We start from the raw sequence: 24865 nt of genomic DNA on the forward strand, positions 1-24865 counted from the left end.
ATGGTGCCGTCAGCTAAAATCAAAAAAAAAAACTGTAGCATTTAAAGCAGATGACATTACCATTGTACCAACATGACACGCATATGAACTGATTAAAAATTAAAAATAAACTAATATGAATGTACAAAATGTATAACGATTTTTGCAATTTTGACCCATTTTTGACACCCTTAAAAACTATTTTAACCTTATACAAGAACGGCCCATAAAAAATCCAATCATTTGAGTCTCCTAGCGTCACTCTGCAACTTTTAGTTTCGGAGGAGATAGAGTTTGAAAATATGGAGACTGACAGGCAGACAGACAGACTGACAAACAGACATATAGCCGTTTATATATTAGATTACAATTATTTAAGTGAAGCAATAACGATACTAAACTTTATGTCTAGAATCCTTGTTCTAATTTTGATCAAAATCTATTACATGATTTTGATTTAAAAAAAAATGTACAAAATTTTTAAGTCTTAAGATTATGGTGTCTTTAAACGAAATTGGAATTATGGGAATCTTGCTTAATTGGTGTCTAATGAATATGGATGAAATTTAATGCAAATCTGAAATATTTAAATTTTCAAATGGGGTTATACCCATATTATGCTTCCCAAAATCTCTGTAAAATACTCCAAATAAACTGAAATTTGGGGAAGATTTATTAATTTATGTCTAATACCTATTATATATAGATGGTGCTACTAATAAAATAAAATCTATTTGATTTTTATAAAGTACTAACCTTCAAATAGCACTAATTATTCGTTTCCAAATTACAGCTACTGTTGCAAATTTTCACAATAAATTTGAATTTCGTGTGTTTATACGGCATTGCTTACTTATAGAAAAAGTGTAGTAAGATGACATTTCTAATTTCCAGGTTAAGAAGCTTTCTTGGGCATAGAAATAAGTTCAAATTTTGCATAGCCATCTGTAAACATGTTGCAATAAATTGGGTTCTAAATTCAATTTCTAATTCTACAAAATACATGGTAAATGTCACAGTCAATTCAATGAGCTACACACATGCACACATTAACCTCCCCCCGACTCACTTTTATTGGAAGTTTGATATAGGTGTGTCATTAAATAGAGGAAAAGGTTTGACAGATCATATGGCAAGTTGTGATTCATGAAACAGCTCGCATTGTCCAGTTTTCTCTAGACTACAGATGAACTTACATACGACTTACAAAGAAAACTATTGTGGTTCAAAGTCGAGTAAATATATTCTTTGCCCCCACAGGAAAGTAAAATATTTTGTTTCTGTACAATCGCAAATACTTCTTTAAAAATCTCTATTATAAAAAGGAACTGTGTGTGTGTGTGTGTGTGTGTGTGTGTGTGTGTGAAAGAGAGAAAGTTCCCTACGGACTCGAAAACGGCTGGGCCAATTTGTATGAAATTTCACACAAAGGTACTTTATATGTCTGGCAGTGTTCTTAGATAGGTTTTGTATTGGAATGTCTTTGATAAGTATTGATAATTGAAATAATCCAATAAAAGAAGGAACAGACAATTTTGACTCAAGTTTACCTCACACAGTACAAGTGCATTTGAGAAGTTTTATTACCACACAAGCCGAAAGGTCCAACATATAAAATCATGACAGAGGCGTGTTCAAAATTAATGCTTATATTTAAAGCTCAATTGAACCATGATACTTAACTTTTTCATTTCAAACTTAAATTCAAGTCATTATCATTGCACAAGCACTAAGGTCAGTCATATAAAATCAACAGTAGGATCTTGGATATGACAGGGGCACGTTTGAAATGAGTGTTTCTGTTTAGAGCACAATTGAAGCATGGTACTTGACTTTTACATTTTAAATTTTAATTCAAGCTATTATATATAAAAAATAATTTTATAAAATCAATAATAGATTCTCTACAGTGCAATGTAGACTACAATGTATTATAGACTATATCACTGCAGGGAGGCATGTGAAGCTTTCTCCCAGTGCACTATGATGTGTTCCCAATCAATCGATTTGATTGAAAAATGAGCGATTGCACAGATTTCAATGAAAATAAAAATATCGGAATGTGAAACATTCGTTTATCATCATTTAATCCCGGCAACGTCGGGTAGCCCTGCTAGTTTAATATATATTTTAAACTCGAGAGTGAGGATTCATTTTATTATATAGATATTATTCTAAATGATCACCCACTTCCGGACCAGAAAGCATTATTGATCACCCAATTCTTCACCAGATTTTGTAGGACAAAACACTAACCATTTTTTTTATAATTTCAAAATGCCCTTCATTTTCAACTTCTCCCTCCTCTTAATACTAGCAACCTCTTCATGTGAAAGATTGACATTGAAAACATAGGTAAAAATCCAAAATATATTTTTTAATAGCAAAAAACCTTAAAAAAGATGCTCTTAATTACTCAAACGCTAATCTGAAATCTAGAGTGATAATACAAAAAAAAAAAAATGTTGAAGAAATATGAAAATTCATATGTAAAATTTATACATATTTATTATCATTGATTATTATATTGTACCCAATATATAGTAGTGATTTCGAAAGTACAAAAAAAGTTTTTAAAAATTTTGAACATTATAATCTGATGCCATCAGCTAGAATCAAAACTGAAACCCAAACATATAGTACTCCAGTCTTAATCACTACCGTTTGAGCTATCGTTAGTTAGATATGAAATAGCTAAAAATGAACTAACGTTCATGTATAAATGTATATAAATATATATGTGTGCATGTGCACAAGGGAATTTTAAGTCGACCTATATCTGTCAATATATATATTATTCCTTAATTGGAATTTTTTATTTTTGAGATGAGCATTATATGTTAATTTTATTTTATTTCGGACTATTAGTCTCATCTTTATTAGTTCTTGTTTTTTTTTAATCTTTTTATTGGTTCACAACGTTTCGGCCAACTTCCTCTGGCCTTCGTCAGGTGGTAACCGCGACGGATAGGAACTTCGAATCTCCTAACTGCATTCTCAGCCATCACTGCCATCCGTAGTTGTTGTCGTCTCACCACATTTTTTACCAATTACCTCTGGCACGCTTTGGGTGGGATTGAAACCGCTATCTTCAGACAATGTTCATCTGGAACCGTAGAGATTCAATGTCTCTATCAACTGCGCCACGGGCCCCGAAGGGCAATCAAGGTTGGATTCTTTGATCTTATAAATCCACGTTTTTTTGTTTTTTTTTAAATTTTTTTTTTTTATTTATTATCTGATCTTCCATAGTCGGGTCCGTACCGATTGAGAATGCAGTTAGGAGATTCGAAGTTCCTATCCGTCGCGGTTACCACCTGACGAAGGCCAGAGGAAGTTGGCCGAAACGTTGTGAACCAATAAAAAGATTAAAAAAAACAACAACTAATAAAGATGAGACTAATAGTCCGAAATAAAATAAAATTAACTGTCAAGTTCTAATTTCTTTTAATTTTAACTCCTTAGCAGCTATTTTTACTGGCTAAAGAGCCATAAAAACAGTTCACAAAACATTCAATGATTTGATCCATGCCACCTTGCATCTCAGAGGAGATGCACTATGAAAATATGGAGACAGACAGACAGACAGACAAGGGAGTTTTAAATATATATATATATATATATATATATATATATATATATATATATGTGTGTGTGTGTGTGTGTTTATATATATATATATATATATATATATATACATGGTCGAACTTTGAAAATGTCGCCATATAAAAGACAACATGATTCCATTTGCATTTCATGAAAACCGGTTCTCTTTTTTAGTTGCAGACCATCAACTAGTTGGCCAGTTTTATACAAATCCCAAGCAATAGGAGCCTTCTATCATACTTGAAAGTGACACAAAGTTCAATGAGCAAGATCAAAGATGCGCCGCTGTACAAGTCGTGCTCTCTACTGATCCAAATTATGACAACAGGGCCATTGCCAGCACCCTCAATGCTTGAGAGCACAGCTTAATGTATCGGACGATCCAAGGTTATGCTCTTTGTTGTGGTCTCAAGTAAGGGTCACATCATACCACCTCACATCTTCGAAGTTGGCTTAATAGTCAACACCAAAGTGTACCTGGATGTGCTGAAGGTTGTGGTGATCTTCTGGTGCAATCAGGTAGCTGCTGGCAGATCCAGTGTGTGGCAGCAGGACTCAGTGCTGGCCCACAAGTACAAAGACCCAGGCTTTGCTTCAGAAGGAGTGCTACGACTTTGTACCCTTCTCTCACTAGCTCCCCTCCTCCCCCAAACAGAACCTGCTGGACTACTTCGTTTGGCCATACATTGAGAACATCACCAACATGACCTCCCACAACACCAAAGCCAGCCTGATCGCCACCATCAACAGAGTATTCACCGAGCTCTTGCCGGCGCTTGAGGAAAAGAATGCTCCCAGTTCCGGACCCATATCAAAGTGGTGATTGCAGTTGAAAGCGGGTACATTAAATAGATGTCAGCTCTACTACATAATCCAGTTATCTGAATTGATTTTTTCAATAAAAGTTTTAAAATAAATCTGTAATGTTGTTTTCTTTAGGGCGACAACTTTATCATTTTATCCTGTCTGGGGAGAACTTGAATGCCTACTAGACACTATCCTCGAGTGTCTAAGGTCTCTCTGTACAGGGGTTTGTCAGAACAATCTGGCATGAGGATACTTTTTCCATAGAAGTTAACCCTGACCAAATATTCAAAATCACATAGTATTCGCAGTCCAAATAAGATCTCCTCACTACGGCTACCCCACAGCTTTTCCGAGGAATGGTGCACCTTCTCCAAGTGATATTACCTCAAGTAATAGCACGAAGCTGGATACTCCACCAGACTAGATAAATTCTTGTCCTGGAATCCAGTAAGACCAAGAGACCAAAATAAAAGATATACTACAACGTATGAAACTGGTTAATTGGGGAGAGGAAATTTATGTTCTCAATTTCTTTACTAACTCAATGCTTGAGAGATAAAGAACTTAAATGGAACATTCGAATATCTATGTCATATGGACTTCAAGTGTTAGCCCCAGGTAGTGGGCCCCTTGATTTCTGAGAACTTCGACTGAAGTAAAATAAAACAAAAAAGAGAATATATATATATATATATATATATATATATATATATATATATATATATATATATATATATATAACAGACAAAATGAAACAAAACTTTGATGAAACTACTTGTATTTTGTAATTACTAACATAAAAGTCGTCTTGTCAAAGTCAGACTCACAGAGTATTTAAGCTGATAAATCAAACTGTACTTCTGACTAACCAATTTTCATTTGTTATTATTGTATATTCCAAAAATCACATAAATTAATCTAGTCATTTTTTTCTTTTATTAAGAAAATGAGTCTTGATGAGGAAGCGAGGATGTTGTGTCTTGCGTTGCCATCTTCAATAAATAAAGGGAGACAATTCAATTCGAACTACCTTTTAATGACTACAATTTATTATCAAAATCGCTAAAAATATTGTTACAAAAATGATCTTCTATATATATATAAAAAAAACTACTTGATCAATTTATACGATTTTTGAAATATGACATTTTCATTCCATTATGGGTATGTACGTCATACAAAGATTTTTCTATATTTTTATTTTTTTTTTAATTAGGTTGAGTACTGGACAACAGCTGTTTATTTTTTAAGAGTCTCTGGAACAATAGATATCAGTTGTTGAAGATTATTTCGAAGATAATTAGCAAAATAAAATTTTAAGAAAGTGGATTCGTAAAAAATGTTACTTGGAATCGCATAGTTATCCTAGAAAACAAGTTTCAACTAACAAAAACATTGAATATGTGGCCATAACACTTCTCACTGCGGAACAATAATTGTTTTGCTTTTAATTGCAATAAGTGATACAATGTTTTGTTATAATTTTGTTATAACGTGAAAAATGGGAAGAGGGCGGACGAGTACGGTAATACTGTAGGGTCTGTATTTGCACTAGACATTTATCAACAGTAAATATGACTCTGCATCATTTGGATTATTTAGACTACTTGGGCGTTATTTTCACAACGCTTCAGACAATATAATCTCTGACTTGGAAAAATTCCAGAAAAGCAAACAAACAACAAAAAAAAGGAGATCTTAGCTGACTTACTCTTAAGGAGGAAGTTTCTAGGAAATATAAAGTTAATAAGCGGCCTCCAGTTGCATGCTTATCCTGGTCAGGGGAGAATATGATGTTATGTTTTACAGTTCGTGCAGGGAGGAGTTGACGTTCTTTTTCATCCAGCACGTGGTATTCCCAAATGGTCAACCATCTGGTACTGACCAGGTTCAATGTTGCTTAACTTTGGTGATCCAACTAGAACTGACATGTCAACTTGATTATGCTATGTATTGCATCAAGGTGATCATGTTGTATATAAATGCTTCAGAATTTGGGAATAACTTAATGAGATGCCCTTTTCTCTTCCCTGCAATCTCTTCCCTATAGAAGAGACGTTGCGAACCTGTCTCTGTTTTACCGTTATTCTCATGGCAAGTACTCGTCTGAGCTCCAATCTATGATACCCCACTCTCCTGGTCTGACTTTCACAAAAAACCACTCGTCTAGCTGTACACACTATCAATAATTTCCCCCACTCTTTATCTGTTCCTAAACCTAAATGTAGATTCCATGAACAAAGCTTCTTTCTTAGAACTGCACGCCTGTGGAACTCTGTTCCGTTTTCCTGCTTTCCAACTGACTACAATATGGTTGTCTTCAAGTCCAACATAAACAAATCCATGATGAGCAGTTCTCCTTAAGTAATCCAATTTACCAAATTTTCACTACTAACGATTTCTACAACATTTTCCCATTGACTTCCTGACACTCATTAACCCTTATCCTCGAGAGGCCTCCGGGCCTTAATAAGTGGTGACTCCTTTGTAAAAAAATAAAAAGAAGCAAACTACCACCGTGAATTAATTTCTGTTTGAAATTGTGTCCGGATTCATGAATTGGACATAAAGATTCCTGAGTTTGACACGACGGACTTGAAGAAGGCTGCATTGGATGTGAACAATAGAAATCCGAATAATCCAAATAATGGATCCAAATTATGCAACTTAAAATTCTGAGACATAGTTAAGATAACGTTTTACTTTTTACTTGTATTTATGACTAGAAAAATTGAACACTATAGAAATAAAAATGGGGTTCAGGACTGGGAGAAAAAGTACACACCATGGAGTTCTCGTTCATTTCGCACTAGTAAATAACTAAACCCGAGACACGATAAAGTGGCTACTTTGTTAATTACGTCAAGCAATGTCACTTTCAGCCAAAGTCACATTGACCAACTAACCTATTTGCTATGCAACTGGACACATTCTTTTTATAGATTGACGACGACACTCAAGTCAGTCTTACCTCAACCTGACTACCAAAACGTCAGTCAATACCGACATTTACCCCCCACCCAGGAAATGAAAGCGTGAAATTGTTATGACTCGTAAATAAAGGGCGACTCTTCTTTTTGTTATTATCTGTGGACGGCTTTATGCTCAAACAATTACTTACACCTGGACAATCGTTTTCTTAATTTATTAATAAAAGGTAAGTAACTCTTCTTTGTTACTTGTTTGCCAAGACTACTTGCATTATAATAGTTTAACTAGTCTAGAACAGCCTATTCTCTATCTCTACAAATTTACTATCAGACCATATTTGGAGCATTTGGGCCGGTGAATTACCGCCTTATTTGAGGGTTCTTGATAAGGTGCAGAAACGTATCTGCAATTTAATTGGCCTTACTCTTTCTTCATTTATGCACTCTTTCTCACAGACGTGATATTGTTAGTCTCTGTCTTTTTATATAAAAACTGTTATGGCATGTATCCTTCAGAGTTGTCTGATCTATTCCCTGCTTCCTTTGTTCCAGCTCATTTAACTTGTTGATCTAGTGGTCTCCATCTGTTCAATGTTTTAATACCTCATTGTAATACGGCTTCCTATTCCAGTAGCTTCTTTCCAAAAACTGCAGGCTTGTAGAACTCTCTTCCTGATGACTGTTTTTTTTCTTATCTAAAGCCTTGGTCTTTTCAAGACTAAGATCAATAGGCATCTCCTGTCTTTCCATCCTTGTTAGTTCCTTACATCAAGCAGCTTCATGCCTTGTCTGGAGCAAATAGAAAGGATAATTACCGCAGCAAGAGACACTGAAAAAATGAACAAGACAGAAAACAGGGAGACAAAGGATAAGACAAGAAAAGAAAAATAGGAACATAAATAGCTACATGGACGATTCATAAAGATGAGACTAACAAAAACATGGACATGACTACAAAAAGGAAACCTAAACAGAGAAACTGAATTCCTAATAACAGTTGGACAAGATAACACGATAAGAACCAACCACATCAAAGCAAAGACTGATAAAACACAAGAAAACAACAAATGCAGACTCAGTGGATAAAGAGACGAAAAAATAAACCACATAATAAGCGAATGCAGCAAACCAGCCCAAAAAGAATATAAGAACAGACACAATCAAGTGGGGAAGGCAGTACACTGGCAGTTACGCAAACAACTGCATCTTGAACACCCAGATATACGGTACAAGCACAAACCAGCAGCAGTACTTGAAAATGAAAGTCATAAAACTTTATGGGACATGGACGGACAAACAGATAAACCCATCCAAGCAAGAAGACCAGATGTTGTAATAATTAGCAAGAAGGAAAAGTCCCGCCAAATCGTAAATTTCACTGTTCCAGCAGACTACAGGGTGAATATCAAGGAGACTGAGAAATGGAGCAAATATGCAGAACTAGTCAGAGAGTTGAAAGGAATATGGAAGATGAAGAAAATCAAAATAACACTAATAATAGTACGAACATTAGGAACAATTCCGAAAAACTTTGAAAAAAATAATGGGAGAAATTTGAATCAGAAGAATAACTGAGAAAATACAACGAATAACAATAGTGAAAACAACTGAAATATTAAGGAGAACTCTTAAATGTGGAAACTAATACACATGAGCCACAGGCACCACAGGCGCCAGCCGGACATATAGAAACTGCTACAGAAGTAAAATACAAAAAATGCTACATAGAATCAAGAAAATTGAAATTGTATAATTGTAAGTTATCCTCCCACCCATGAAAAAAGTAATAGCATCAACTGATATCACACCAAATACTCAAGGAGGGTTAAGAACGATGGAAAGACCGAGGAGATAAAGCACTAACCAGACCTCTACTGGATGGGTACAAAGAGGACTGGGACCTTGGGGAGGCTTATTGCCACCCAAATATCAGTGAAGACCAATGGTTGCTATCAATAAGAAATCAATACTAAGCGGCTGTTGTGATAATGCAAATTAATTGCAAATGTTATCAAAAGAGGTGGAGAGTGTGCGATCCTTTTCTAGTCTCACACAAAAACATGCATTCACATCTCAAGCTATATTACTTGTCATATACATATGCGCACACAAACATACGCGCCCATGTCCACACATGTACATATATTCACGTTCGCGTACATACATTCACATTCACAATTGAAATATTAAGGAGAACTCTTAAATGTGGAAATTAATACACATGAGCCACAGGCACCACAGGCGCCAGCCGGACATATAGAAAATGCTATCAAAAGAGGTGGAGAGCATTGGAAATCTGGGGAGACTTGTTGTCACTCAGACTCCAGGGAACACCACAAGTTGTTCTCAAAGAGAAATCGTTGATATTAACCAGTATGAAAACTCAGTACAGCACAATCACATTGACACACCGGTTCTTGCCAGATCACTGAAGTTAAGCAACGTTGAGCTTGGCCAGTACCAGATGGGTGACCATTTGGGAAGGCTAGGCGCTGTATGTACCTTCTGGGAAGGTTGGGCGTGGGACCAGCGCCCGGACTCTGTAAAAAGAACTCCTCGCTACAAAAGCATCTACAAAGTTGTAGATGGCCTATGCCCCTCCAGGGGCTCAAGGGCTATGGATGGATGGATGGATGAAAACTCCTAGTGAGTGAATAATAATAACTAGTAGAACCCATGGAAATTCCACGGTAGTTGAAAATTTTTAAAACACATTATAAATAAAATTAATAAAAAATAAAACAAATAACAACGAATTTAAAACAATTTTTTTAGTAAATTCTTTTTTAACCTTTTAAAGATAAAAAGAATTAATTTAAGAAAATACATTTTTTTTTCAATGAAAATTTAACACATAACGCACTGTTTTCTTTTGTTTTTCTGGATAATTTTTAATATAAATTATAAAGGAACAGATGTCAATTCACTTGAACATTTCTTTTTAATTTTAAAAAGAATCTATGATAAAAAAAGACTTACAGTCTCCTCCCAACATGACTTTTTTAATTATAAAATAAAGCAACCAATTTGAAACCGTAAACAGACAGCCATGTTTTTTTTTTTTAATTTTTGGAGAGCGAATGGTTTTAATGATTTTTAACTGATAAAGAGCGACTATAAAGAGAGGTAATTCGTTTTTAATTAATTATTGTTTGCAATGATTATGCTTTTGGTTACACTGGACGTACAGACAAGTAAATTAATATTTAGATAATAATAATAATAATAATAATAATAATAATAATAATAATCTATATATTAATATGATAGTGTGTGTGTTATTTTCTGTATAAAGCTTACATCAGGGTCATTTAATTGTAATGTATTTCCATTTCTTGTAATAAATAATTTTACTAAAAATTCTTTATAAGTTTCGGTTTCGATTATAGCTGATGGTGTCGCAAAGTGCATTGTGTGGAAAACGGAGGTGTTGAACTATCAGCGGCAACAGAGGCCGGATGAACTCGTTGATGGGGTCACAGGTTAAAATCGTTGACACCCAGGTGCATCGGAAGCCAGAACGGATTTATGTAAACAAGACAGTTAGCTTGTCGAGAGTCAGAGCAGAAGAGCGGAGACAGCAGATACACGCACCTGACTTGTGTAGGGAGCCGCTCGCTGTCACCAACCATCACTCCCCCCCTCTGTCCTATGTTGCACCAAACTCTCACCGATTTCACACAACCATTGACATTTATTTTTCTACAAGTTTTTTGCGTCTGCTTTAACCGGAGAACGCTGCGGAATGCATCAATTGGTACTCAAGTCATTTAATTATTTTGTAAATAATTTTACTAAGAATTCTTCATAATTTTGGTTCCGGTTTCGATTATAGCTGATGGCACTTAAGTCATCTGTTTTTTTAATAAATAATTTTACCAAAAATTCCTCATAAGTTTTGGTTTCGGTTTCGATTATAGCTAATGGCACTCCAATAATCTATATTTTTTAAATAATTTTATCATGAATTCTTCATAAGTTTTGGTTTCGGTTTCGATTTTAGCTGATGGCACCTTAGTAATCTATTTTTTTTATAAATAATTTTATCAAGAATTCCTCATAAGTTTGGGTTTCGGTTTCGATTATAGCTAATGGCACTCCAATAATCTATATTTTTTAAATAATTTTATCACAAATTCTTTCTGAAGTTTTGGTTTCGGTTTCGATTATAGCCGAAGGAACTAAAGTTATATATATATATATATATATATATATATATATATATATATATATATATATATATATAACTTTAGTTCCTTCGGCTATAATCGAAATATATATATATATATATAGTAGAAATGGTAATTAATAAAAACCCGAAGAAAGTGCTCAATACTGTTGTAGAGCAAATATGCGTTTTATTTTTTATTACCATATCTTTCTGTTAAGTTACATTATTGTTTCAGCTACCCGGCCGTTTTTTTTGGCCGTCTGTAGCTTCCTCAGACTTTTACAGACATGTTCGTTATGATGGGATAAAAGAGTGATAGTAGATAGTAGATAGTAGATAACGAACATGTCTGTAAAAGCCTGAGGAAGCTACAGACGGCCAAAAAAACGGCCGGGTAGCTGAAACAATAATGTAACTTAACAGAAAGATACGGTAATAAAAAAATAAAACGTATATATATATATATATATATATATATATATATATATATATATATATATATATATATATATATATATATATATACTAGCAAAAGTATCCGTCGTTGACTGAGTTTAAAAACAGCCTACAGAAAATGGACTCTGATTTATGAAAGTATGATAGGTTATGAAAAGGAAGGGTTGTAAAGAGATAACTTCGATTTTGGGGGTATCAAAACCAAAGCAAAATATGATGAAAATAAAAATAAAATAGATAAACCCCATAATTTATTATACCATACATGTTCACACTAAAACACTTAGTACAATATTCTGTGGATCTATATTAAAAAATCTTGTTAAAGTTTATGACATATTTCCATTCTATGGAGGTCAGGCGCAAACAAACACCCCATAATTTTATTATACCATATTTCTCCAACCTAAATTATCAAAGTATACTTACGCAGATAGATATGAAAAGTCTTTATTAAAGTTTGTGCCTATTTCGATTCTATGGATGCCAGGCGCGAACGCAGACCCCACAATTTTAGTATACCATCCCTATTTAAGTTAAAACATACTTATCAAAGTATTATTATGTACATCTATATCAAAAACACTTGTAAACGTTTTCTTTTCATTAAAAAATTTTTTTTCCATACTTTGTGGACAAGGTGCGAACGCAGACCCCACAATTTTAATGAACCACCGTTCTGCCAGATCAAACATACCCATTCTTGTGTCTCAATACATCTTCTATCATTATATGTGATCAGTTTTCCATAATGGTCAACCATATAGAAGCCTATTCGTGACCACACACACACACACACCCAGACGTTCAGCTTTATATATATAAGTTTAGGATTCGGTTTTGATTCAAGATGATGAATCAAGTCATATAGATATATTTTTTTATTTTTGAAATCACAACTTTATAATATATAAAAATCGATAGAACATTAACTCTATAATAATATATACGAAATCTGCAAGAATTAAAATATCATATTTAAGTGTATTTTATGACCTGGCTACGCCGGGTGTCCTTGCTAGCTTGGATAAATACTTTTGCAGTTTTAACAAAATAGCTACAATAATATCAAAGCGTCACTATTTACGTTGAATATCTACAGAATGTCAACATCAATACATTACATATAAATCAGTCCCCTGTGGAATTTCCACAGGTCCCGCTAATAATAATAATAATAATCATCATCATCATGATAATAATAATAATAATAATAATAATAATAATAATAATAATGATGATGATAATTTGTAAATAAAGGGCGACTCTTGTTGTGGATGACTTTATGCTCAAACAATTACTTACACCTCAACAATCGTTTTCTTAATTTGTTAATAAACTCTTATTATTACTTGTTTGTCAGAACTATTCACATTATAATAGTTCATCTATCTAGTCTAGAACAGCTTGTTCTATATCTCTACAAATCTACTATCAGATCATGTATGAAAACAATGAAATACGCATGTATATACATATACACATATACCCACCCATATCTCAGATATCAAGCAGAATAGTTTTTTTTTGTTTTAATTATACAGAGAAACGTTATTATTGAATCATTTTTAAATACATAAATATACAAATGTTAGTGACAGTAGGGACTTACCTATCAGGTACTGTTCCGTCAAACTCCATAATTTAATTATTCTTCATAAAAGGAAGTAAAATAAAAAGAAAAGAAAAAACATGTAAAATACAACATAACAACAAATGGTAATCAATATACTGCAGAAACATGTGGAAATTGTACATTCCTCAACAAATACAAAAATATACACTAAACAGACACACACATATATACACAGAGGACTAAAAAAAATGGCTGGCCTACAAACAAATGGGCAGTGTAGGTTTTGCCACTCAGCGATTGAAAGTGCATGCCATCTAATGTCTGCATGCCCAATCTTATTGGCAGATGGCCATTACACTGCTCGTCACAACAAAGTATGCAAGTACCTCCATTGGAAGATCTGTGGAGAGGTGCAACTTGACAGATCACCGAACATTTGGGAACATGAACCACCACCAATAACATCAAACAGAAATATGACCGTGTTCTATGACAAAGACATTCAGGCAGGCAGATACATAAAAGACAAGGCCATCAAACCAGATATTGTTATATGAAACAAGCCTGAAAGAATTGCACTCATTGTCGATGTCACAGTCCCAAATGATTTCGGTCTTAACAGAGCTGAACGGGAAAAGATAACAAAATATCAGGACCTAAAAAATGATCTAAAAACGACATGGTCTCTGAAAGATATAAACATTATACCGATTGTGATAGGCGCAACTGGCTTAAAAGAACCTTCATACTTAGAAGCGATCCCTGGAAAATCAAGCTGTAATGAAATACAGATAGCAGCCATAAAGGGAACAGTATCTATTCTTAAAAGAGCCCTCGGATATAAATTTAAATCATAACGGAATCAAGTGTTAGCTCCAGGAAGGAGCCCCTTGATATCTTAAAGTTTACTGAAGTAAAATACAAAAAAAAAAAAAAAGAACTTGAATGCCTACTAGACTCTGTCCTCGAGTGGCTAATGTTTCTCTATACAGGGGTTTGTCACAACAACTTGGCATGATGATACTTTTCCCTAAAAGTAAACCCTGACCAAATATTCAAAATCACATTTTGTATTCGCTGCCCAAATAAGATCTCCACACTATGTCTAACCCATATTAGCTTTTACGAGGAATGGTGCACCTTCTTCAAGTGATGTTACCTCAAGTAATAGCACGAAGCTGGATACTCCACCAGACTAGATAAATTCTTTTCCTGGAATCCAGTTAGACCAAGAGACCAAAAACGAAAGATATATTACAAACACATGAAAATGGTTGATTGGGAAGAGAAATATTATGTTCTCAATTTTTTTTACTAACTCAGTGTTTAAGAGATAAAAAAAAACTTTAATGGAACATTTGAATACCTATGTATCTCATATAAACTTCAAGTGTTAGCCCCAGGTAGTGGGCCCCTGGATTTCTGAAAACTTCGACTGAAGTAAAATAAAACAAAACAAAAAAAGAGAGTTTGAATTACCTACTGGACATCATCCTGAAGTGTCTTTGGTCTATCTCTACAAGGAAAACCTGACATGAGGAAACTTTACCCTACAAGTAAACCTTAACCAAATATTCAAAATAACATTGAAAGTCTAAATAAAATGCACTCCACATGGCTATACACTGGCTCATATGAGGAATAGTGCACCTTATAGTGATGTTCCCTCAATTAATAGCACATAGATGGATACTCCACCAGACTAGATTAATTCTTGTCCTGGAATTCGGTAAGACCAAGAAACAACAAGAAAGATCTAGTATAACGTATTAGAAAATTAGTATTCTTTACTGATTTACTAACTCAGAGGGGAAAGGAGATTGAACACTACAATAACTATGTATCTCATACAGAAATTGTTAGCCCCAGAAAGGGGGACCTTGATTTTTGAGGAATTACTGAAGTAAAATGAAAACAAGTGAAATACACATGTCTATATACATATTGTAGAAGAAACAACTCTTTTTCTTGTGCGTCAGTGCCTCCCCTGACTGTGCAATATGGCACATACTGACCAATCAGAGGCATAGCGCAGGAACCTTCCTTACCCCCTAAGGAACTCTAACTGCTTCCGTTCTGGACGAGAAAAACTCCTCCTTTTCCAGTCAGATGCCAAAGAGAGTGGACCTGTTTTCTCACTCTCCCTCTCTGCCTACACCAGTATCAACCATTCCCACTTGGGAATAACTACCGTGCAAAGGCAGACAAGTTTTATCCGAGTTATATATTTTTGGCATCTTACCCTGACTTGCTTCAATAAACCTTTTCCTTGTTAAGTTTTACGAAGTTGTTTATTCAGTAGCTTGTGTTGAATTATTTATTTTATTAGGGAGTGCCCGAAAAGCACCAACTCAACTCCCTAAAATGGCAACCCCCTCGTGATATACAAGCAATTCTGAACGGCGAACCTTTTTCTTCATTTTTTGTAAAACCCGACACAGCATAGAAAAACCAGCGACCCCCCCACAAAAAAAACGGCATTTTACACTGACGAGCGAAAACAACCTTTAAATGTCACTTATCACTTGAGAATTTTCTAGAACACTGTTCTAACTCTGGACATTCTTTTCGCCGAAAATAAAGACAAAACATTCTCGTCGAACAAGATAAACTAAAAAGCCGAAATATGGACAAAGACACGTGTCACATAAAAAAAAGCTAAAAACATGCTAACGAAACGCATTTCTCACAGTTTCACGGAGAAATATAAACACGGAGCTGTCGACTTCATATCGAATTAAAAAAAAAAATTCGAGTTCGACAAACAAAAAAAGAAAAAAAAAGAAAAAGGTGCTATTTCCTTGTTATGCACTGGACCTTTGCCATTTTCTTAACCCGAGAATAAATATATACATAAAAATATTTTAAGGGGTCAGCGCCACATCTTTTGACGCACGTGGTCGATATATTCTCTCGGAAGAAAATGCGCGCTGCCACATCACATAGCAGTCCATAAGCGATAGACTGCGAGAGCGTTCAAAAAAAGAACAAAAAGAAACACAAAACAAATGTCAGCCCTAAAAAAAAAGAGTAAACGCCTTTTCCACGCGTAAGTAAATACCTTTTTTTATGAACACACTCCGTTTGTGGAACAACCACACCAACAACAAAAACAGGACGAAAAGTCAACTGCCCAAAACATTTTCTTAAAAAAAAAGAAAAAAAAATAGTGACTAAACATTTTTTTGCTTTGGCTAAGAAGGACGCAAGCACGCACACATGTGCGTACACATATACACTCAAGTAAGAGACAACCGATACAGAAAAGAGAACTTTTCAAAAAAAAAATATATATATATATATATATATATATATATATATATATATATATATATAACTAAGGTCTGGGGAGCTGAGCACCGCAGGCTCTCCATGGGATATTTTCAACAACCGTGCCTATTTTATCACAAACTCCCTATCGCAAGCACGTTGCTTGGTTGATACCGGAGCAGCCTGCAGTATCTGGCCACTGAAACTTCTCACAGAGAAGCCTCCAGTGTCGCCCATCACACTGCAGGTGGTAAATCACTCCCCCATCCCCGCGTATGGTCAAATTTCTCGTTCTCTGGACTTGGAATTACGGAGAGACTTTACATGGGTTTTTATCGTAGCGGATTTACCTTACTCCATCCTAGGCGCGGACTTCCTGCATCATTTTAATTTAATGGTAGACATGCGCAGACACTGGCTGATAAACACTAGTACGGAACTTTCCATCCCTGGCATAATGCCAAATGTCCCATCTATCAGCTCAGTATTTTTCATTGCTGCTTCAAATGATCCTTACCACGAGTTGCTACACTCTTACCTGGAATTAACAAACCTAAATTTTGTGGTGAGCAAACCCACGCACACCACAAAACACCACATTGAGACCACAGGTGCTACTGTGTTCTCATGCCCTCGTCATCTCTCTGCTGATAAACTTAAAGCAGTGAAGGCTGAATTCAATCATATGCTACAGTTGGGAATAATACACCCCTCATCCAGTCCATGGGCTTCCCCTTTGCATATGGTCCCAAAACGTGGTGGAGATTGGCGTCCGACTGGGGACTACCGACAACTCAATGCCATGACGATACCTGATCGTTACCCAATCCCACATATACAGGATTTTGCTTCCTCGTTGCATTGTTGTAAGACCTTTTCCAAACTAGATTTGGTCAAGGCTTACTATCAAATCCCAGTAAATCCAGCTGACATACCAAAGATGGCAGTAACAACTCCATTCAGAGCGTTTGAATTTTTAACTATGCCTTTCGGTTTATGTAATGCCACTAGTACTTTTCAGCGCTTTATAGACGAAGTAGTGCATGATTTGGACTTCGTCTATAACTATATAGACGACATTCTCGTAGCAAGTGCCTCACCTAAGGAACATGTCACTCACCTCCGCCGACTATTCGAACGGTTTCAGCAATACCAGGTTAGGATTAACCCTGGTAAATGTGTTTTCGGTGCGTCGTCACTAGTTTTCCTGGGCCACATTATCAGCCAAGACGGTATATCTCCGTTACCGGAAAAGGTGAAAGCTCTACAAGACCTTCAACCACCCACTTCACTTCGCCAACTAAGGCACTTCCTCGGTCTGTTTTTATACATAAAAAACGACATTATTTTTGCACCAACCTAATTATTACATGAGAGACCTATTTTGTTTAAGTGTATGTGCAAGTAACATGCATTAGATCAAGTCGTGGTTTGGTTTCATGCTAAAGCACTCAAGCCTGGACTGTTAACTGCATGGGTGTTATGATAGATTTACACAAAGGCAAGATTACTACACATTGACGTGTCTTTATATCAAAAAACGCAATTCAAATCAGTTCCTTTTTAGAACATCTCTTGATAACATGCCATCCTGTGCTCGCCGTTTCACTCTCAGTAGCCAGTTTGAATGGAACTCCTAGAGTATTCGTTTACCGACAACCCACCAAACAATTCTCGTTGTGTTTCAGTGTTCCCTTAAATAAAAGTCGATATCTATTTAGCCGTGGAGATATTGTTTTATTTACAAAAATTCTAATCAAAATATAAGTTTACTAAATCTTATGTCTAGAATCCTTATTCCAATTTTGATCAAAATCCCTTTGGTAATTTTGATTCTAGAAAGCGTCTAAAATTTAAGACTTAAGTTTAATTGAAATTTAATTGGTGTTTAATGGCTATGGATAAATTTAAGACAATTAAATTATCAAATGGAAGATTGTGTCTATATCATACTTCCTAAAATCTCTTTAAAATACTCTAAAGAAACAAACATTTAGAGAATAGTAGCAGGGAGATCCGACGTTGTCTGAAATTGAATGGTAATCAACTACCATAGTTTTATTGTCATCAAAATCGGTGAAGTTGCTCATTTTTAATCAAATCGATTGATTATCTGTTCTAGTTAGAGATTTTCCCAAGCAGGATACCAAGAGGAAGCTTCACATGCCTCCATGCAGTGACTTAGTTCACAATGGATTGTAATCTACATTGCACTGTAGAGAATCTACTGTTGATTTTATAAAATTATCCATAAATAATGGCTTCACTTAAAGTTTAAAATACAAAAGTCAAGTATCATGGTTCAATTGTGCTCTGAACAGAAACATTCATTTTGAATGCGCCCCTGTCTTATCAAAGAACCAACTGTTGATTTTTAAAAATTATTTTTACATAATCACTTGAATTAAAGTTAAATGTACAAAAGTCAAGTAGCATGGTTCAATTGTGCTCTAAAAAGAAACATTCATTTCGAATGTGCCCGTTTTATAAAAGAATCTACAGTTGATTTTATATGGGTCTTTCTGCTTGTGCGGTGATAACACTTCCCAAATGCACTTGCGATGCTGAGTTGTATAAAAGTGTTAACTTCAGTCCAAATCGAACTTTCCTTCTTTAATCGGATTTTTTTCGATTTTCAATACTTAACGGATGCATTCCAATGGAAAAACTATGTAAGAACACTCCCAGACACATGAACTACCTTCGTGTGAAATTAAAAAAAAACTCGTCCCAGCCGTTTCTGAATCCACAGAGAACACACACACGCGCGCGCACACACACACACACACACACACACACGAAGTTCTGTTTATGTAATAGTAGAGATAGAGCAGTGACGTGCAAAGAACTTTTTCAGGGCAGGTGCTCAAGTGAAAAAAACAGCAAAAATATAGTAATTAACACCGTCTCGGTGGGGCACAGGCCTGAAATACATTCCTCTGAAAAGGGCATTTTCAAAACAAGAGTAAAAGGAGCAGGTACTTGGGCACCTCTAGCACCACCACCCCTCTGCACGTCCCTGAGATGTACTAATTGATATCTAATGCCGATTGTTAAAATTTCACAAAAATTGGAAGTATCTGAATTTTCACAAAAGTCAGCCGAGTGAACAATTCTCACTGTTTCAGTTTTCCTTTGAATAAAAATTGATTCTTATTTAGTAATTGAGATGTGGTGTTATTTATGGAATATGGTGACCATTTTCTTATTCCATATTCCATTCCAATGAGTGGACTCAGCAATGACAGCAAGTGCAGGTTCTGCTACACAGAAGTAGAGGGTGTGAGCCAACTGACATTCAACTTTAAGGTTCTGTTGGGTGATAACTACTATACGACCCAACACAAGGAAGTATGTAAATATCTCCACTGGACAATCTGCAAAAAGTTGAACAACGAATGCAGCAGCAAGTCCTGGGAATATATACCAAAAAGAACAATTAGAAATTAGTCATATACCATCCACTACGACTGTCAAATTCCTACAGCTACATACCTTGAAAACGGAGCTATTAAATCTGACATAGTGAGGCATGACTACAAAATCCGAAAATTTGAAGAGAAGTTGGAATTACCTTTTATTTTTTCGTTTATTACACCAAAGGTAATTGCAACTTCTCTTTCAATTTCCGGATTTTGTAGTCATGTCTAAATGCATTTTATTTTATTTTATTTTCATGGATTGATAGTTGCTATTTCTTTTGAGGAGTTAAGGGCAAAATAGATTCATTGATTGATATAATAATTAAATGAACGATTTTGAGGTACGAAACAGTTGCTGTCAAGAATTGTGAATGCCAACATACTTAAAGGAATAAATTGTAAGATAATCAACATTATGAAATTTAGAACATAGACGTTTGTCATTTATTTGTTATAATATGCTCTGTAATTACATTGAGCTTCATAAATTAAGGATTAGAATAAATAAAAGGTGAAATATAATTGAAACAAGTGAAGCGTGCATGGTCCCCCGTGAGAGCACAGTGAACGAGGCTTAAAAAAATGACTAAGTTCAGCATTGCCCCACCCCCCGCCCCCATTTAGCCCCAAAAGTCCACAGGGGACGTCAAATCCTGGTGAAAATGAACAAACGGTGCAGTTTTAGGCCTTCACATATGTAAATTTGAGTTCTGCACTATGCAAAAAAAAAAAAAAAAGAAATTACTGTTCATCATTTGCTCCCTCCTCCCATTTAGCCCCCAAAGTCCTCAAGGCCTTAACATATTTAAATTTGAGTTCAGCACCATGCAAAACTGCTAAATAGACATCCATAGAAAATTTGGGGCAAATATAGTAAAATAGTCCCAAAAATGAAGTGTTTTTATTAGCACTAAAAGAGCCCCTGGAGCACACCCTGGAGTTATCGTGAAGTATAGACAAACAAAATTATATAGAAATTAGTTAGTTACAACTTTTCAGAAAGTTTTATAAAAATCCAAGGCATCAATTTTTTTAATAAGCACAAAAGTGTCAATTTTAGCCATTTTAATCCGAAAGGCACCCCTAGGAGGGCAACTGGAGTTCTCCCGAAAAATCTGTTCTGTTACTTTTTATTCATATCATGTTTAATGTTTGTGCAAAATTTCAAAAAATTCCAAGGCGTAGTTATTGAGAAAAGTGTGGACAGACAAACAGACATGTCGGACAAGGATGAATTTAAAATTGTCGGACGACCAAAAAACATATTTCCATAAATATATAGATATAGATATATAGTTTTTGTGCATGTTTTGTTTATAAATCTGTACTCCTATAATTTCTATTTATTTAAAAAGAAAATACAAGTTAGTTATATATGAGTCATGGAATTGCATTCATCTGCAAAAGATCTAGCTAATTTGCATATTCTTTTAAACATTTATTTCAATTAATTCCCTATTAGTTTTTTTGATTTTCTTATGAGACGATCATCTTTAGTTAATTATTATGTGTAATTATATTCATGCAGATATTCTACATGATTTATACTTGCGTAATATTTGCATAGAAAGCTTATAGTAAACACAAACCTTTTTCTATATATATTTATGTATGCATATATATATTCGTTTAAAAAATGTTGCCTACCAAACTCTTCTGTAAGTTTTTGATGTACAGGCATGAAACTTAATATATAGGGTATTCAAACCCATGCAGAACTTTATATCTGAGTTTTAGCCGGAGAAAATCGGTGCAAAATTGTGAAAATTAAAGAAATGGAATTTGCCAAGTGAAGATTGAATGACGGCATTACTAATATGCATGCGTAACGTAATAGGTATTGGTTCATGTTTTAATTTTTAGCCTTGCAGCAAACATATCTTTTTAGTTCAGATATTAACGTCAAAGTTTGGTTTCAATTCTTGGTGGTGGCGCATGAGTCATTCTTTTTTTAACTTTTAAAATCATTACTATATATTGGGTCCAATATAATCTATAATATAAATCTCACCTCTCTGTTTAAATGTATGTGTGAATGTGTGTATGTATGTATGTATGTATGTATGTATGTATGTATGTTGGGGTAGAGAGGACTCCCATAAGCCGTGGTGAAGGCAACCTTTCTAGGAGAAGCAAATCTCTGATTTAAAAAACCATAAAGCGGAAGACCAGTACCCGCATTAAGCTGGTCTGCAGTTTAATTTGTTGCTGGCTATTTTGCTCTTGCTTGTTGCTGGATCTCAACATTTTGAACCGAGAGAGAGACTTAGCTGTCGTACAAAGCTAGGACTCTGTAACATCATATTTGTATAGATACTCCCTCAGACATTTGGGCTCATGGATTTTAAATGTATGTGGGAGTGGCACTCGTCTGACAAGACGTTGCAATCATCATGTATGTATGTATGTATGTATGTCTTGTAAAAACTTTCGACAGAGACGACGGATTTTCACAAGATCAGTATTATTTTGAAGCTCGACCCTTCGAACGACAAATATAAAAAATTGGCCACAAACATTAATTCCTTCGCCCTGAACTGGGCAGTTTTCTACAAAGAGGGTCAGTTTTTTCGCAGACATTTTTTGCAAATCATTCAACTCTCACTTCCACGACGTCACATAAAAAGCAGTGTTTCAACCGCCCGTGACGTCCCAACTATGGTAGGCACATCGGTAAGACCATTTGTTTTTTTTTTCCTCCTCTTTTTCCTCTGGCGCATTACAGATCTGAGCCTGCTTAGGGGAACCTGGGGCAAAACGAGATACTTAAGGGAAAAAGAACTGTCGAGTCAAAGGTAGCATTGACATATAAACCATATTCTGTGTACTGAACATTCAAAGTATTGGAAAACAACGCCACAATAAAAAAAAGATGATAAATTATTTTCAAAATAAATACAGATGATTTATTTAGCTAACTGTATTGTCCCGTTTTCCCCCATGCTTGGGACAAAACGAGACGGATCTTGGTCTGAATAAGTCAGTCTTCACAGAGCTCACAAATGAAGATTGGGGTCTTGTTGCATTCATCTTGACCTGCACAGCCGTAGTGTGCCCATTTCCTACAGTCCCTTTGACAGGCTACCCAGCTTTCTGAACTCTCAGAGTACAGTTCGACACAGATCAACATAGATAAATTTTGAATACTTACCCCTTTTTGATGTACGAGGCTGAATAAAATAATGGTAGATGTTAGCGGCAAAGCGTTACCACCTGATCTCTTGATCAGACTCCTCACAAAAAAGCTCTCTCTCTCTCTCTCTCTCTCTCTCTCTCTCTCTCTCTATATATATATATATATATATATATATATATATATATATATATATATATATATATATATATCTGTTTCAGTTATCTGTGGTGTCTCGTTTTATCCCGCTATCTCATTTTTCCCCAGGTTCTCCTACTACTCCTAATTTTTTTTTTTTTTTGCACTCGCAATTTTCCTTCTTTTTTTTTTTTTTAATTTATTTTGCTCAACCTTACACTCACCTTTTTCGGTGTTTAGTCAGATTCTTTTCTGTCTTCGCGTTACTGGTTCGAGCCTGCCTGCCTACTACAACTTTTCTTTTTCTCAACACACACTTCCAAACATCCGGGCAACGCCGCGCACCCAGGCTAGTATAATAATAAATACAAAATCTACAGTAATTAAAATATCATATTTAAGCATATTTTACGACCGGGCAATGCTGGGCAGCCTGCTAGTATATATATATATATATATATATATATATATATATATATATATATATATATATATATATATATATCTTCTATTAAATAAATCTCACCTGCATATTTAAATGTATATATGTATGTTTGTATGCCTGCGTAAAACTTTCGACAGAGGCGACAAATTTTCACAAGATCAGTATCATTTTTAAGCTCGACCCTTCGGACGACAAATATCGAAAAATTGGCTAAAAACATTAATTCCTTCACTCTCAACTGGGCACTTTTCTATAAGGAGGGATCGCTTTTTTCGCCGATATTTTCGAAAGTCATCCCCTCTTTTCGATTGTCTTGCCTTAATTTAAACCTACATCACTTCCAGTTTGGCGATAGGCACAACAGCAAAGAGGTCAGGATTTTTGAGGGGGGGATTCGCCTTCCTTGCCTTCTTCGCGGTACGGGTTCGAGCCTGCTTGCCTACTACCACTAAAAAAAAAAAAATTTTTTTTTGCACACACACCTCCAAACACCCGGGCAACGCCAGGCAACCAGGCTAGTATAAAAAAAAAAACAAAACAAAAAAAAACAAAGCAAGTAGATTATGATGAGGATATAGAAAATCCGATTATTGAAAGTTCTGATGCGTTACGTAAAAAAAACAAAACAAAAAACAGTGGTGGCATTTGATATGAGAGAAAAAGATACATTATATCGATCTAATACCCCGCTTCTCTCTCTCTCTCTCTCTCTCTCTCTCTCTCTCTCTCTCTCTCAAAATGATTTTCGTTTGGCAAATGTGCAAAATTAATTTAATTGCATAAAAACAAAGGGATTTTTGTGTGTGTGTTTTTTATCATTTGTTCTTCATGTCGGTTGCGCAAAAAGGAGGGGAAAATGTAAAAACTTACCACATCTAACAATTCAAGAATAAAAAATAAAAAGCACATAATTTATATTTTGTCACAGCCAA

At 35.1% G+C, this 24865-nt stretch overlaps 1 long non-coding RNA gene across 1 annotated transcript in view; it reads right to left on the reverse strand.

Moving 5' to 3' along the window:
- The window catches only part of LOC145242153 (uncharacterized), an 87196-nt gene that overhangs the window by 6869 nt on the left and 55462 nt on the right, over positions 1 to 24865 (reverse strand). The window contains exon 2 of the long non-coding RNA XR_013862660.1: positions 13562 to 13602. This is a non-coding gene — a long non-coding RNA (uncharacterized LOC145242153). The remainder of the gene's footprint in view (positions 1 to 13561; positions 13603 to 24865) is intronic.

Source organism: Euprymna scolopes, chromosome 21, assembly GCF_053919585.1.
Source record: "Euprymna scolopes isolate OS-2025 chromosome 21, ASM5391958v1, whole genome shotgun sequence".
Classification (NCBI taxonomy): Eukaryota; Metazoa; Mollusca; class Cephalopoda; order Sepiida; family Sepiolidae; genus Euprymna; species Euprymna scolopes.